Here is a 14135-nt window from a genome sequence, read left to right on the forward strand (position 1 = left end):
AATTTCTAATAGACTAGACTTAGGGACTGAGGGAAAGGAAGAGATCTAGGTTGACTCAAATTTTGGGCCTGAACCACTGAGATAGGAAATTTGGGAGGAGCAAGCTTGGGGTGCGGGGAAACTATAACAGTTTCTTTCTGAATCTGTTACGTTTGAAATTTGCAAGCAATAAGGTGAGGTAAACAACTATGAACACACATCTGTAGCTCAGGGGAGGGATTGAGATCTGAAATATCTATCTGATGGCATTTACAATTTCAGGGAAGTAGGAGACAAAAGCCATACTGGATGACTAGAAGAGGGAGTGGGAAATGTAGCTTTTAGAAAATATAAGGGCATTTACTGCAAAGTCTCAGCCCAGCAGCATACTCTGTTCTCAAGGCTTTTGTCTGGAGCGCAGAAACCCAGCCAACCCTGGTCTTCCAGCCGCAACCCCACACCAGGTCCGACCCTCCTGAGCCACCACACAGCCGTGTGGATGAAAGGCTCTTGGTGCCGCAGCCAGGAGTCAGTGCTGTGCCTCTGAGGTGGGAGAGCCAACTTCAGGACACTGGTCAACAAGAGACCTCCCAGCTCCACATAATATCAAACAGTGAAAATCTCCCAGAGATCTCCATCTCAACACCAGCACTCAGCTTCACTCAACGACCAGCAAGCTACAGTGCTGGACAACCTAGGCCAAACAACTAGCAAAACAGGAACACAACCACACCCATTAGCAGAGAGGCTGCCTAAAATCATAATAAGTCAACAGACACCCCAAAACACACCACCAGACGTGGACCTCCCCCACTAGAGAGACAAGATCCACCCTCATCCACCAGAACACAACCAGTAGTCTGCTCCACCGGGAAGCCTGCACAACCCACTGAACCAACCTTAGCCACTGGGGACAGACATCAAAAACAATGGGAAGTACGAACCTGCAGCCTGCAAAAAGGAGACCCCAAACACAGTAAGATAAGCAAAATGAGAAGACAGAAAAACACACAGCAGATGGAGGAGCAAGATAAAAACCCACCAGACCTAACAAATGAAGAGGAAATAGGCAGTCTACCTGAAGAAGAATTCAGAATAATGATAGCAAAGATGACCCAAAATCTTGGAAATAGAATGGACAAAATGCAAGAAACATTTAACAAGGACCTAGAAGAACTAAAGATGAAAGAAACAATGATGAACACAATAAATGAAATGAAAAAGACTCTAGATGGGATCAATAGCAGAATAACAGAGGAAGAAGAATGGATAAGTGACCTGGAAGATAAAACAGTGGAAATGACTACTGCAGAGCAGAATAAAGAAAAAAGAATGAAAAGAACTGAGGACACTCTCAGAGACCTCTGGGACAACATTAAATGCACCAACATTTGAATTATAGGGGTTCCAGAAGAAGAAGAGAAAAAGAAAGGGACAGAGAAAATATTTGAAGAGATTATAGTTGAAAACTTCCCTAATATGGGAAAGGAAATAGTTAATCAAGTCCAGGAAGTACAGGGAGTCCCATACAGGATAAATCCAAGGAGAAATACTCCAAGACACATATTAATCAAACTGTCAAAAATTAAATACAAAGAAAGCATACTAAAAGCAGCAAGGGAAAAACAACAAATAACACACAAGGGAATCCCCATAAGGTTAACAGCTGATCTCTCAGCAGAATCTCTGCAAGCCAGAAGGGAGTGGCAGGACATACTGAAAGTGATGAAGGAGAAAAACCTGCAACCAAGATTACTCTACCCAGCAAGGATCTCATTCAGATTGATAGAGAAATTAAAACCTTTACCGACAAGCAAAAGCTGAGAGAGTTCAGCACCACCAAACCAGCTTTACAACAAATGCAAAAGGAACTTCTCTAGGCAAGAAACACAAGAGAAGGAAAAGACCTATAATAACGAAACCAAAACAACTTAGAAAATGGGAATAGGAACATACATATCGATAATTACCTTAAATGTAAATGGACTAAATGCTCCCACCAAAAGACAGAGATTGGCTGAATGGATACAAAAACAAGACCCATATATATGCTGTCTACAAGAGACCCACTTCAGACCTAGAGACACATACAGACTGAAAGTAAGGGGATGGAAAAAGATATTCCATGCAAACGGAAACCAAAAGAAAGCTGGAGTAGCAATTCTCATATCAGAAATAATAGACTTTAAAACAAAGACTATTAGAAGAGACAAAGAAGGACAGTACATAATGATCAAGGGATCGATCCAAGAAGAAGATATAACAATTGTAAATATTTATGCACCCAACATAGGAGCACCTCAATACATAAGGCAAATACTAACAGCCATAAAAGGGGAAATCCACAGTAACACATTCATAGTAGGGGACTTTAACACCCCACTTTCACCAATGGACAGATCATCCAAAATGAAAATAAATAGGGAAACACAAGCTTTAAATGATGCATTAAACAGGATAGACTTAATTGATATTTATAGGACACTCCATCCAAAAACAACAGAATACACATTTTTCTCAAGTGCTCATGGAACATTCTCCAGGATAGATCATATCTTGGGTCACAAATCAAGCCTTAGTAAATTTTAAAAAATTGAAATTGTATCAAGTATCTTAGAAATCAAAGAATTAGAAATAGAATCAATAGAATCAATAGAATTAGAAATGAAAAAGGAGAAGTAACAACTGACACTGCAGAAATAACAAAGATCATGAGAGATTACTACAAGCAACTCTACAACAATAAAATGGACAACCTGGAAGAAATGGACAAATTCTTAGAAATGCACAACATGCCAAGACTGAATCAGGAAGAAACAGAAAATATGAACAGACCAATCACAAGCACTGAAATTGAAACTGTGATTAAAAATCTTCCAACAAACAAAAGCCCAGGACCAGACGGCTTTACAGGCAAATTCTATCAAACATTTAGAGAAGAGCTAACACCTATCCTTCTCAAACTCTTCCAAAATATTAACAGAGGGAGGAACACTCCCAAATTCCTTCTATGAGGCCACCATCACCTTGATACCAAAATCAGACAAGGATGTCACAAAGAAAGAAAACTACAGGCCAATACCACTGATGAACATAGATGCAAAACTCCTCAACAAAATACTGGCAAACAGAATCCAACAGCACATTAAAAGAATCATACACCATGATCAACTGGGGTTTATTCCAGGATTGCAAGGATTCTTCAATATACTCAAATCAATCAATGTGATACACCATATTAACAGATTGAAGGAGAAAAACCATATGATCATCTAAGTAGATGCACAGAAAGCTTCCACCAAAATTCAACATCCATTTATGATAAAAATCCTGCAGAAAGTAGGCATAGAGGGAACTTTCCTCAACATAATAAAGGCCATATATGACAAGCCCACAGCCAACATCATCCTCAATGGTGAAAAACTGAAAGCATTTCCATTAAGATCAGGAACAAGACAAGGTTGCCCACTCTCACCACTCCTATTCAACATAGTTTTGTAAGTTTTAGCCAAAGCAATCAGAGAAGAAAAGGAAATAAAAGGAATCCAAATTGGAAAAGAAAAAGTAAAGCTGTCACTGTTTGCAGATGACATGATACTATACATAGAGAATCCTAAAGATGCTACCAGAAAACTACTAGAGCTAATCAATGAATTTGGTAAAGTAGCAGGATACAAAATTAATGCACAGAAATCTCTGGCATTCCTATACACTAATGATGAAAAATCTGAAAGTGAAATCAAGAAAACACTCCCATTTACCATTGCAACAAAAAGAATAAAATATCTAGGAATAAACCTACCTAAGGAGACAAAAGACCTGTATGCAGAAAATTATAAGACACTGATGAAAGAAATTAAAGATGATACAAACAGATGGAGAGATATACCATGTTCTTGGATTGGAAGAATCAACATTGTGAAAATGACTCTACTACCCAAAGCAATCTATAGATTCAATGCAATCCCTATCAAACTACCACTGGCATTTTTCACAGAACTAGAACAAAAAATTTCACAATTTGTATGGAAACACAAAAGACCCCGAATAGCCAAAGCAATCTTGAGAACAAAAAATGGAGCTGGAGGAATCAGGCTCCCTGACTTCAGACTATACTACAAAGCTACAGTAATCAAGACAGTATGGTACTGGCACAAAAACAGAAAGATAGATCAATGGAACAGGATAGAAAGCCCAGAGATAAACCCATGCACATATGGTCACCTTATCTTTGATAAAGGAGGCAGGAATGTACAGTGGAGAAAGGACAGCCTCTTCAATAAGTGGTGCTGGGAAAACTGGACAGGTACATGTAAAAGTATGAGATTAGATCACTCCCTAACACCATACACAAAAATAAGCTCAAAATGGATTAAAGACCTAAATGTAAGGCCAGAAACTATCAAACTCTTAGAGGAAAACATAGGCAGAACACTCTATGACATAAATCACAGCAAGATCCTTCTTGACCCATCTCCTAGAGTAATGGGAAATAAAAACGAAAATAAACAAATGGGACCTAATGAAACTTAAAAGCTTTTGCACAGCAAAGGAAACCATAAACAAGACCAAAAGACAACCCTCAGAATGGTAGAAAATATTTGCAAACGAAGCAAATGACAAAGGATTAAACACCAAAATTTGCAAGCACTCATGCAGCTCAATAACAAGCAAACAAACAACCCAATACAAAAATGGGCAGAAGACCTAAATAGACATTTCTCCAAAGAAGATATACAGACTGCCAACAAACACATGAAAAAATGCTCAACATCATTAATCATTAGAGAAATGCAAATCGAAACTACAATGAGATATCATCTCACACCAGTCAGAATGGCCATCATCAAAAAATCTAGAAATAATAAATGCTGGAGAGGGTGTGGAGAAAAGGGAACCCTCTTGCACTGCTGGTGGGGATGCGAATTGGTTTAGCCACTATGAAGAACAGTATGGAGGTTCCTTAAAAAACTACAAATAGAACTACCATATGACCCAGCAATCCCACTACTGGGCATATACCCTGAGAAAACCAAAATTCAAAAAGAGTCATGTACCAAAATGTTCACTGCAGCTCTATTTACAATAGCCCAGAGATGGAAAAAACCTAAGTGTCCGTCAACAGACGAATGGATAAAGAAGATGTGGGACGTATATACAATGGAATATTACTCAGCCGTAAAAAGAAATGAAATTGAGCTATTTGTAGTGAGGTGGATAGACCTAGAGACTGTCATACAGAGTGAAGTAAGTCAGAAAGAGAAAGACAAATACCATATGCTAACACATATATATGGAATTTAAGAAGAAAAAAATGTCATGATGAACCTAGGGGTAAGACAGGAATAAAGACACAGACCTACTGGATAACGGACTTGAGGATATGGGGAGGGGGAAGGGTGAGCTGTGACAGGGCAAGAGAGAGGCATGGACATATATACACTAAAAACGTAAGGTAGATAGCTAGTGGAAAGCAGCCGCATGGCACAGGGAGATCAGCTCGGTGCTTTGTGATGGCCTGGAGGGGTGGGATAGGGAGGGTGGGAGGGAGGGAGACGCATGAGGGAAGAGATATGGGAACATATGTATATGTATAACTGATTCACTTTGTTATAAAGCAGAAACTAACATACCATTGTAAAGCAATTATACCCCAATAAAGATGTAAAAAAAAAAAAAAAAAAAAAAAAAAATTAAATAAAATTAAAAAAAAAAAAAAAAAGGTAAAATGAAAGTGAGAAGACATTTGCAATACACATGACAAATACCTTGTATCTAGAATGGGTAGGGAATGACTACAGATTAAAAGGGAAAAGATAACTCAAGGGGCTTCCCTGGTGGCGCAGTGGTTGAGAGTCCGCCTGCCAATGCAGGGGACACGGGTTCGTTCCCCGGTCCCGGAGGATACCACATGCCGCGGAGCAGCTGGGCCCGTGAGCCATGGCCGCTGAGCCTGCGTGTCCAGAGCCTGTGCTCCGCAACGGGAGAGGCCACAGCAGTGAGAGGCCCGCGTACCACAAAAGGAAAAAAGAAAAAAAAGATAACTCAATAGAAAAATGGACAAATGATTGGAACAGGCATATCAGAACAAAAGAGAAATTTAAATGGCCAATAAATGTAAGACAAGGGGCTCAAGCTTATTAGAAATAAGGAAATGTAAAATAAAGCCACTGTAATATATCACAACTACACACTTACCAATGGATAAAAATGGAAAGTCTGAGGATATCAAGCACTGGTAAGGATGGAGGAGTGTAAATTGCTTTAACTTGGAAAACAAATTGGCATTATCAAATAAAGGATATCATATGCATATCCTATGATCTAGCAATTCTACTGCAAAGTGAATACTCTAGAAATGGGTGCACATGTGCAGGAATATTCAAAGCAGCATTATTCTTCATAGCCAAACAGTGGAACACCCAAATGTCCATCAACAATAAAATGAATAAATAAATCTTGTTATATTCATACAATGGAATACAATACAGCAACAAAAATGAATGGACTAGAGTCACACGTAACAACAAGGTTGAACTTTAAAAAACACAAAGTTAAACAAAAGAAGCCAGTCACTAAAGAATGCATACTATACTATTTGTTTAAAGGTCTACATTGTTTAGGAATTCATTCTTACTCATTAAAAGCTATTTTTTTAAAAAAGCAAGTAATTTATTACCAAAAAATACAAGACAATATTTACCTTTAGAGGAGAAAGGTAGAATTGTAATCACGAAGGGAAAGGCTGGTTTGTTAGTAAACTTCAATGGATATATGCTTTATAGCAAGCCATTAAGTTGTACGTTTATGTTTTACATGCTTTCCTATATGTGTATTGTTTCTCACATCTCTGATGCAACATCTGTGGGCATTCCAAACATGGTGAGGGGAAGCAATCTATAATTCTCAGGTCATTCAGGAAAGAATCTTTGAAGGAAATATATGAAACTCTTTTCTTAAGGTATATATCATGACAGCAGAAAAAAAGCATTTTCTTTCTGTTCATGATCCACACTAATCTTTTAAAACTTGTTTTTATTTGAATTTTAAATATCTAGCAGGATCGCCTATTAGTGTTAACATTGTTACTATACTTAAACATTTCTAATGTGCATGGTACTATTCAAATATTCGATTCTATTTCTTCCACAATTAGTTAATTTTCCTAAACTATAAGTTTTTGAGGGTAAAATAAAAAGATACATAAAATACCATTTTGTAACAAGAGACCAGATCAAATGATTCGGAGTTAAATTATTCATGTTAAATGATTCAGGTTAAATAATTGTACTTGAAATAATAAAAATGGTTTAATAAAAGGTTGTGTGTTTTGTTTGTTTGTAAACAGAAGATTTCTTGAACATTTCATTCAGCTTGTACTAATACACCCCTTCCTTAAAATCTCACCGAACTCCTTATTATAATAAAAATGTTCTTCTGTTTTGGGCCTTAACTCTTATAAGAGTGGACAACCCCAGCGACTTGATACATCCTCTGAACTCCCCCTAGCCACTGCTTCCAATAAAACTCCCTTGATGGAAGGAAAGAAAACTAAAGCTTCCATACATATCAATGCAATGAAAGCAGATGCTGAGAGGAAAGGTACAAAAGGTACTGGTAAAATCTTCTGGGTTTCAAGTGAGTCAGCCAGAAGTAGTGTTCTATTACAGTTTTTAAACTACTGTAGCTTTTTCTGAATTTTTAAACTTCCTTTCTAGTTCTAATGCTGTCCTAACTCAATACCTCTCATACTCATATGGGCCACTTGAAAAAAACCCTGTTTTTGTTCCTTTTGTGATGATTTTATGTATCCTCACAGGGTAATTTCACTGACATTTTGTCGTCCTGAACATGCTTAGGCTGCAACCTTGTTTCTTTTCAACCTTAAATATATCACCTTCTCTCTACTTTTCACAGAGCAATTTTATGAGAAAGATATAAATCTGAATGAACTGTCAAAATCATAAGCAATAAAAATAGGATTATAAAGAACTCATCAACACTAGCTCCAAAGATATTTATACCACAAACTTGGACGAATTAAAAAAAAAAAACTTTAAAATTATCCTACAGATGTTAAGGTCTATATAATTATATTATTCTGGTTTAAAAAAAGAAATCTCCATTTGGTTTGTAGCACTTATCGGAACAAGAAAACTTTTTTCTTCTAAAACTCTTAAGATTTTTACAATCCCTTCTCTAAAACTTTTCTCTATAGAAGACTTGTCAAGCACGTCTTATATAAATCTACTGTAACTTCATTATTTTTCCAAACCTGGCTCAGGAAACATCAATTGCAAAATGAAATGCCCTTAACTTTAGGGCAACACTTACCCATGGTGTCGCCGGCAAAGCCCACTGGAGTCCCTGGGAAAACTTCGATGGAACCTAGGTGATAAGGTCTACCTTCTTTTGTGCTTAGTCTAGTTTCACTTGTCTATAGAAGCTGCGTGCAGAAGTCTTGCACCTAACACGCTGGGTTAGCACTCCCAGCATAGAAACGCTGTGCCAGACACTTCGGCGGCTGTACGCAGAAGCACCACACACAACACCCCAGTCCAAGATGGCGGCAGAGGTCTGTGCGCAGAGCGGCTGCGCCCGCCCGGCACTATGATCTGGGCGGGAGCAGCACAGCTCCGCCCACCTCGTGAGAACTGTGCCCACCTGAGAGAACTCTGCCAGCCTATGAGAATCCTGTAAAGCAGCCCTGGTGCCGGCCTGTCAGGGAGAACCGTTTACTCTAGAGCTGGAGCTCGAAACTCTGTTCTTGGATCCTAGAATAACGTTTTCCTTTGCCTCTGAACCAAATTCGGTCTCATTATGTTGGTAAGACATCGGTCAGGAGGACCCTTGTTGGGGCCTGACTCCAAAGGGTCAGCAGCAATGGCATGAGATTGAAATGAAGACTTCCTTTCTAGATACCCAGATATAAGTGTGACTTTCATTTCTCTGTAGGTTCATATAATCTGTTAGATAAATGCCAGCTTAGAGATATTACTGTAGGACTCAACTCAAGGCAAACATTAAGAAAATTAGAATAACTCTTTCAGAGAAGGGCCCCTCTAATTAGAGGGATTCTTCTACCCTGACTCAAAAATAAGATTTTTTTTTATTATACTCTTCTAAAATATGTTCTTAAATTTTAAAACTAAAATTGAAAATTTTTAAATAATAATTTAAAATTGGACCAAATAAACAGGGTCATAAATGAGACAAAGAAAAAGGAGGAATAAGAGATAGATGGCCTATAGTCTGTGACAATATTCTCCGGGATAATGTTGGCCTCAAGCAGACTTGATATCCAACACTTAAAAGAAAATATTTACTAATATGTGAGTATATATTTCAAATTACTTACATACATATGGAAAAGTTTAATAGGATCCTACATTTTGACATATTGGATTTTAATTGTTCAAGTAAGTTTTTAACATTTAGGAAAGCAAGATGTGTGTATGTATATTTACAGGTTAGGTTTCTTATAAAACTCAATAATACTGAATGATATAATCATTGGGACTGAGGAAACAAAAATATATAGCAATTAACCTATGACCAGTTTATGTCACAGGTTTCTCATGAGATTTACACAATCACACGGCAGATGTACACAGACTTTCCACAAAATTCTTACAGTATTTAAATTTTCAATAAATTAAGACATAGTTGCCTTTCATCTCAGAAATCCCATCATGATGCATAACAGATAATAGACATTCAGTGAATGTATACATGAGTGAATGAAAGTTCAAATTCAATGGCACTGAAGGAAAAATTAACTTTTTTCTCAAAGTGGATGGAGATTGTAGCCACAAAAAAATTTATCTTACATGCAGTCATTTTTTTTATTATGGCCTCCAGAATCAAAGTACATTTCGAAAAAAAATCTAGAATACATTTGTTCTAAATTTTAATAAACATTCTGTCAAAAATTTCCCAAGTGTATAGCCTGAGTTACTAAAGGTTACAGAGCTAATGGATGAGACAAGTACATACAGAGATACAGACACAGAGACATAGATACTTTCAAACACAGAGACATAGATACTTTCAAACATATACAATTATGGAACTTAAAGGAATTATATATATTCATAGCAACACAATCATCTGAACATTAACAAAAAGATCAAAGAAAGTATTCTCAGATAAGAATAGAGAATTTGACAAATTAGTTTTTTTGTTTGTTTTTTTTTGAGGTACGCAGGCCTCTCACTGTTGTGGCCTCTCCCGTTGCGGAGCACAGGCTCCGGACACGCAGGCTTAGCGGCCATGGCTCACGGGCCCAGCCGCTCCGCGGCATGTGGGATCTTCCCAGACCGGGGCACGAACCCGTGTTCCCTAGCATCGGCAGGTGAACTCTCAACCATTGCACCACCAGGGAAGCCCAACAAGTCTTAAATGTTGAGAACAGAAGCCAAGGACCAAGCTGAGGGTACTTAAGGTGATTCATCTTCTAAGATAATAGCAGACAAAAGTGAGAGCAATTGGTGGCCACCAGAATGCAGTTTTGAGCAAGTAAGTCACCATGTGTGAGAAAGATCTAGGTGTGGAAACATCTAGGGACAAGTGTACTGATACTATTATCAGTTAATTATAAGCCCACAATATATTTATGGTCCTGACCACAGAAAGAATTCTATGGGGCAAGAATTCTCACAGGACAAGTGGTATTGTAAAAGAGAATTCAACATAAAACCATTTCCTTGAACACCATTTTTAGATTACTTTTCAGTAGTTTTGAAAAGATACAAAGAGTAGGGGAGGGAATCTGCTGCATGAACCAAGTGAATGAAGTTAACATCAGCTGTAATGCAACAAACTGATATCAGGTGCCTAATGTTTGCCGAAGAACATATAACTGCTGTGATATTTACTGGCCAGAAAAATAAACAAATCATAATCTAAATCTAGTCATGAAAAACATCAGTGTTATTCAAATGTCAAGCCACATAGAGTGCCCATATTCCGCAATCTCTAATACAGTAGTGTATTTAAATAATCTTTCTTTAGCATTCTAGAGAGGCAGTGTCTCCTAATTATTCTTATCTTTAAGAAATTCCTGCATCATTCTGGGCCATAAATGCCATCCTGTTTAGATGTGCATTTTCTTATTTATTTTTTTTAATTTTTTTATTATAATTTTTTTTTTTTGGCTGCTTTGGGTCTTTGTTGCTGTGCATGGGCTTTCTCTAGTTGTGGCAAGTGGGGGCTACTCTTCGTTACAGTGCATGGGCTTCTCATTGCGGTGGCTTCTCTTGTTGCGGAGCATGGGCTCTAGGCACACGGGCTTCAGTAGTTGTGGCTCAGAAGCCCTAGAGTGCAGGCTCAGTAGTTGTGGCACAGTGACTTACATCCTCCATGGCATGTGGTATCTTCCCGGACCAGGGCTCAAACCCGTGTCCCCTGCACTGGCAGGCAATTCTTAACCACTGTGCCACCAGGGAAGCCCTAGATGTGCATTTTCTTAATCCTGATCTACATAGAGCTGACAGACCATCCATACGGGAACTAAACACTACACTTCCCTTCTTCACTGATATCCCAGGTCCCCACTTCATCCTACATATGTATCTTAGTTATCAATAACTTTCCAAAGTGATCTGTCACAAAGGGAACATTATCTGTAGTTTCAGGTCATTACTTCATGGTGGCAAGTGCTCAAGGCCCATCAGAAGTCTGAATGGAGAAAACAAAGAAGGATCTGGGATACAGGGGAGAAGTGTTCTTAAGAGTTAACCTTGACTGTCACAAGAAAGAGGGAAAAAAAGGTAGTTAAAAAAAAACTTGTTAGGCAGAAACACCAGAAGTACAGAAGTAAAATTTTGCATGTTCTAAAACCATGGCATTTCAAGAAGTAAAGAGGACATAGCCCCTGATCCAAGACAGGACATTTACCTGAGAACCTGCCATTTCTTCCTCTTCCGCTTCCTCCTCTAGGTTTCTTCCTCAGGTGAGATTATGTGGAGAAATCACATCAGCATCTTGATAATATGCCTTTAAAGGCTTTGGCACAGATCCTTTACCTGCTACCAATGTGGCCATGGGCAGAAGGGACTTGAAACTTAGGAAAGTCAACCCTTTCTCATCTCAGGAGTGATTCAGGAACAATGAGCTCCTACGTGGAGAACAAACTTTGAGATTCTCCTTTCTTGTCTTCGAGGACCCTCCCTTCCCACAGATTCCCCTAAATTTTGCTACACAATAGCTAATGTGGGCTCCACCGCCCTGCCTCTACCAAACCCATGTAGAACAGACCCTGTTACCTCCCTTTGGACAAAAGCCTGGACTCAACTCTCATAAATATACTTGGGAGCCCACATACTTAATCCTGGCCTCATTAGAATCACCTGAAGCACTTAATTAAAGCAACATTGATGTTCCCACCCAGACCAATGAATAGAATCTGTGGGAGAGGACCCAAGATTTGATAGTTCTCAAAAATCCACATGTGATCTTTGTTGAAAGCCCAGGCTGAGAGCCACTTATATAAACCTTGCTTCTCAAGCTTTAATGTGCATAAAAATCGCTTGGATGGATGTTAACTAGACTTATTGTGGTGATCATTTTGCAATATGTACATATATTGAATCATTATGTTGTACACCTGAAACTAATATATTGTTATATGTCAATTATATCTCAATTGTAAAAACCACTTGGAAAGCAAATAAAAATAAAGATACAAAGAGAAGAATTGGTCAGGATCTAGTCCTCCCTGGAGCTCTTAGCCCTAGCCCAGAATGTGACCTGGATTATTTGAAAAACATGACTCTTCTAGGGAGGAAAAACCAATCAAAATAACACTCAGAAGAGATCCTAGATCATATTTTTCCTTTTCTCTGCTCAAGGTCCAGGTTACATTTGAAGGAGAGAAACTAATCCTTTAGTATAATAGCCTGTTAGTTCCTCTGAATACCAACAGTACACCTAATTTATCACTACACCTTCCAATTCAGGACTCAGTGCTCTAACAGGATAACAGAGCTAAGGAATGGCTTTCCTTTCTAGTGTTTAAAATTTGTTTAGTAGTCCAACAAGTTAATAAAGCCTAATACTGTCTTAATGCCCTAGATTTTCAGCCCTGATATCCTAATAGAAAATTAAGGTCATATAGTGTTTATAAATAAAAATATATAATAACAAAAATATTATGTTCCTTTGGAATTTTCTTCTTCCAGCTTTATTGAGATATAATTGACATATAACATTGTGTAAGTTGAAGATATACAATGAGTTGATTTGATATATATTGCAAAATTGTTACCACCATACACTTGTATATTACAAAATGATTATCATAATATGCTTATGTGTATTTTTTTTAATAGATCTAGTTTGGAGTATAATTGCTTCACAATACTATGTTAGTTTCTGTTGCACAACAAAGTGAATCAGCCATATGCAAACACATGTCCCCATATCCCCTTCCTCTTGAACCTCCCTCCCACCCTCCCTATCCCACCCCTCTAGGTCATTGCAAAGCACTGACCTGATCTCCCTGTGCTATGCTGCTGCTTCCCACCAGCCAACTATTTTACATTCGGTAGTGTATATATGACGATGCTACTCTCACTTCACCTCAGCTTCCCCCTCCCACCCCGTGTCCTCAAGTCCATTCTTTATGTCTACCTCTTTATTCCTGCCCTGCAACTAGGTTCATCAGTACCTTTTTTTTTTTTTTTTTAGATTCCATATACATGCGTTAGCATACGTTATTTGTTTTTCTCTTTCTGACTTACTTCACTCTGTATGACAGACTCTAGGTCCATCCACCTCACTACAAATAACTCAATTTCATTTTTTATGGCTGAGTAATATTCCATTGTATATATGTGCCACATCTTCTTTATCCATTCATCTGTCAATGGACATTTAGGTTGGTTCTATGTCCTGCCTATTGTAAATAGTGCTGCAATGAACATTGTGGTACATGTCTCTTTTTGAATTATGGTTTTCGAGGTATCACCTCACGCCGGTCAGAATGGTCATTATCAAAAAATCTAGAAACAATAAATGATGGGAAGAGTGTGGTGAAAAGGGAACCCTCCTGCATTGTTGGTGGGAATGTAAATTGATACAACCACTATGGAAAACAGTATGGAAGTTCCTTACAGAACTAAAAATAGAACTACCATATGACCCAGCAATCCCAC

This window comes from Lipotes vexillifer, unplaced genomic scaffold, assembly GCF_000442215.2.
Source record: "Lipotes vexillifer unplaced genomic scaffold, Lipotes_vexillifer_v1.1 scaffold1103, whole genome shotgun sequence".
Classification (NCBI taxonomy): Eukaryota; Metazoa; Chordata; class Mammalia; order Artiodactyla; family Lipotidae; genus Lipotes; species Lipotes vexillifer.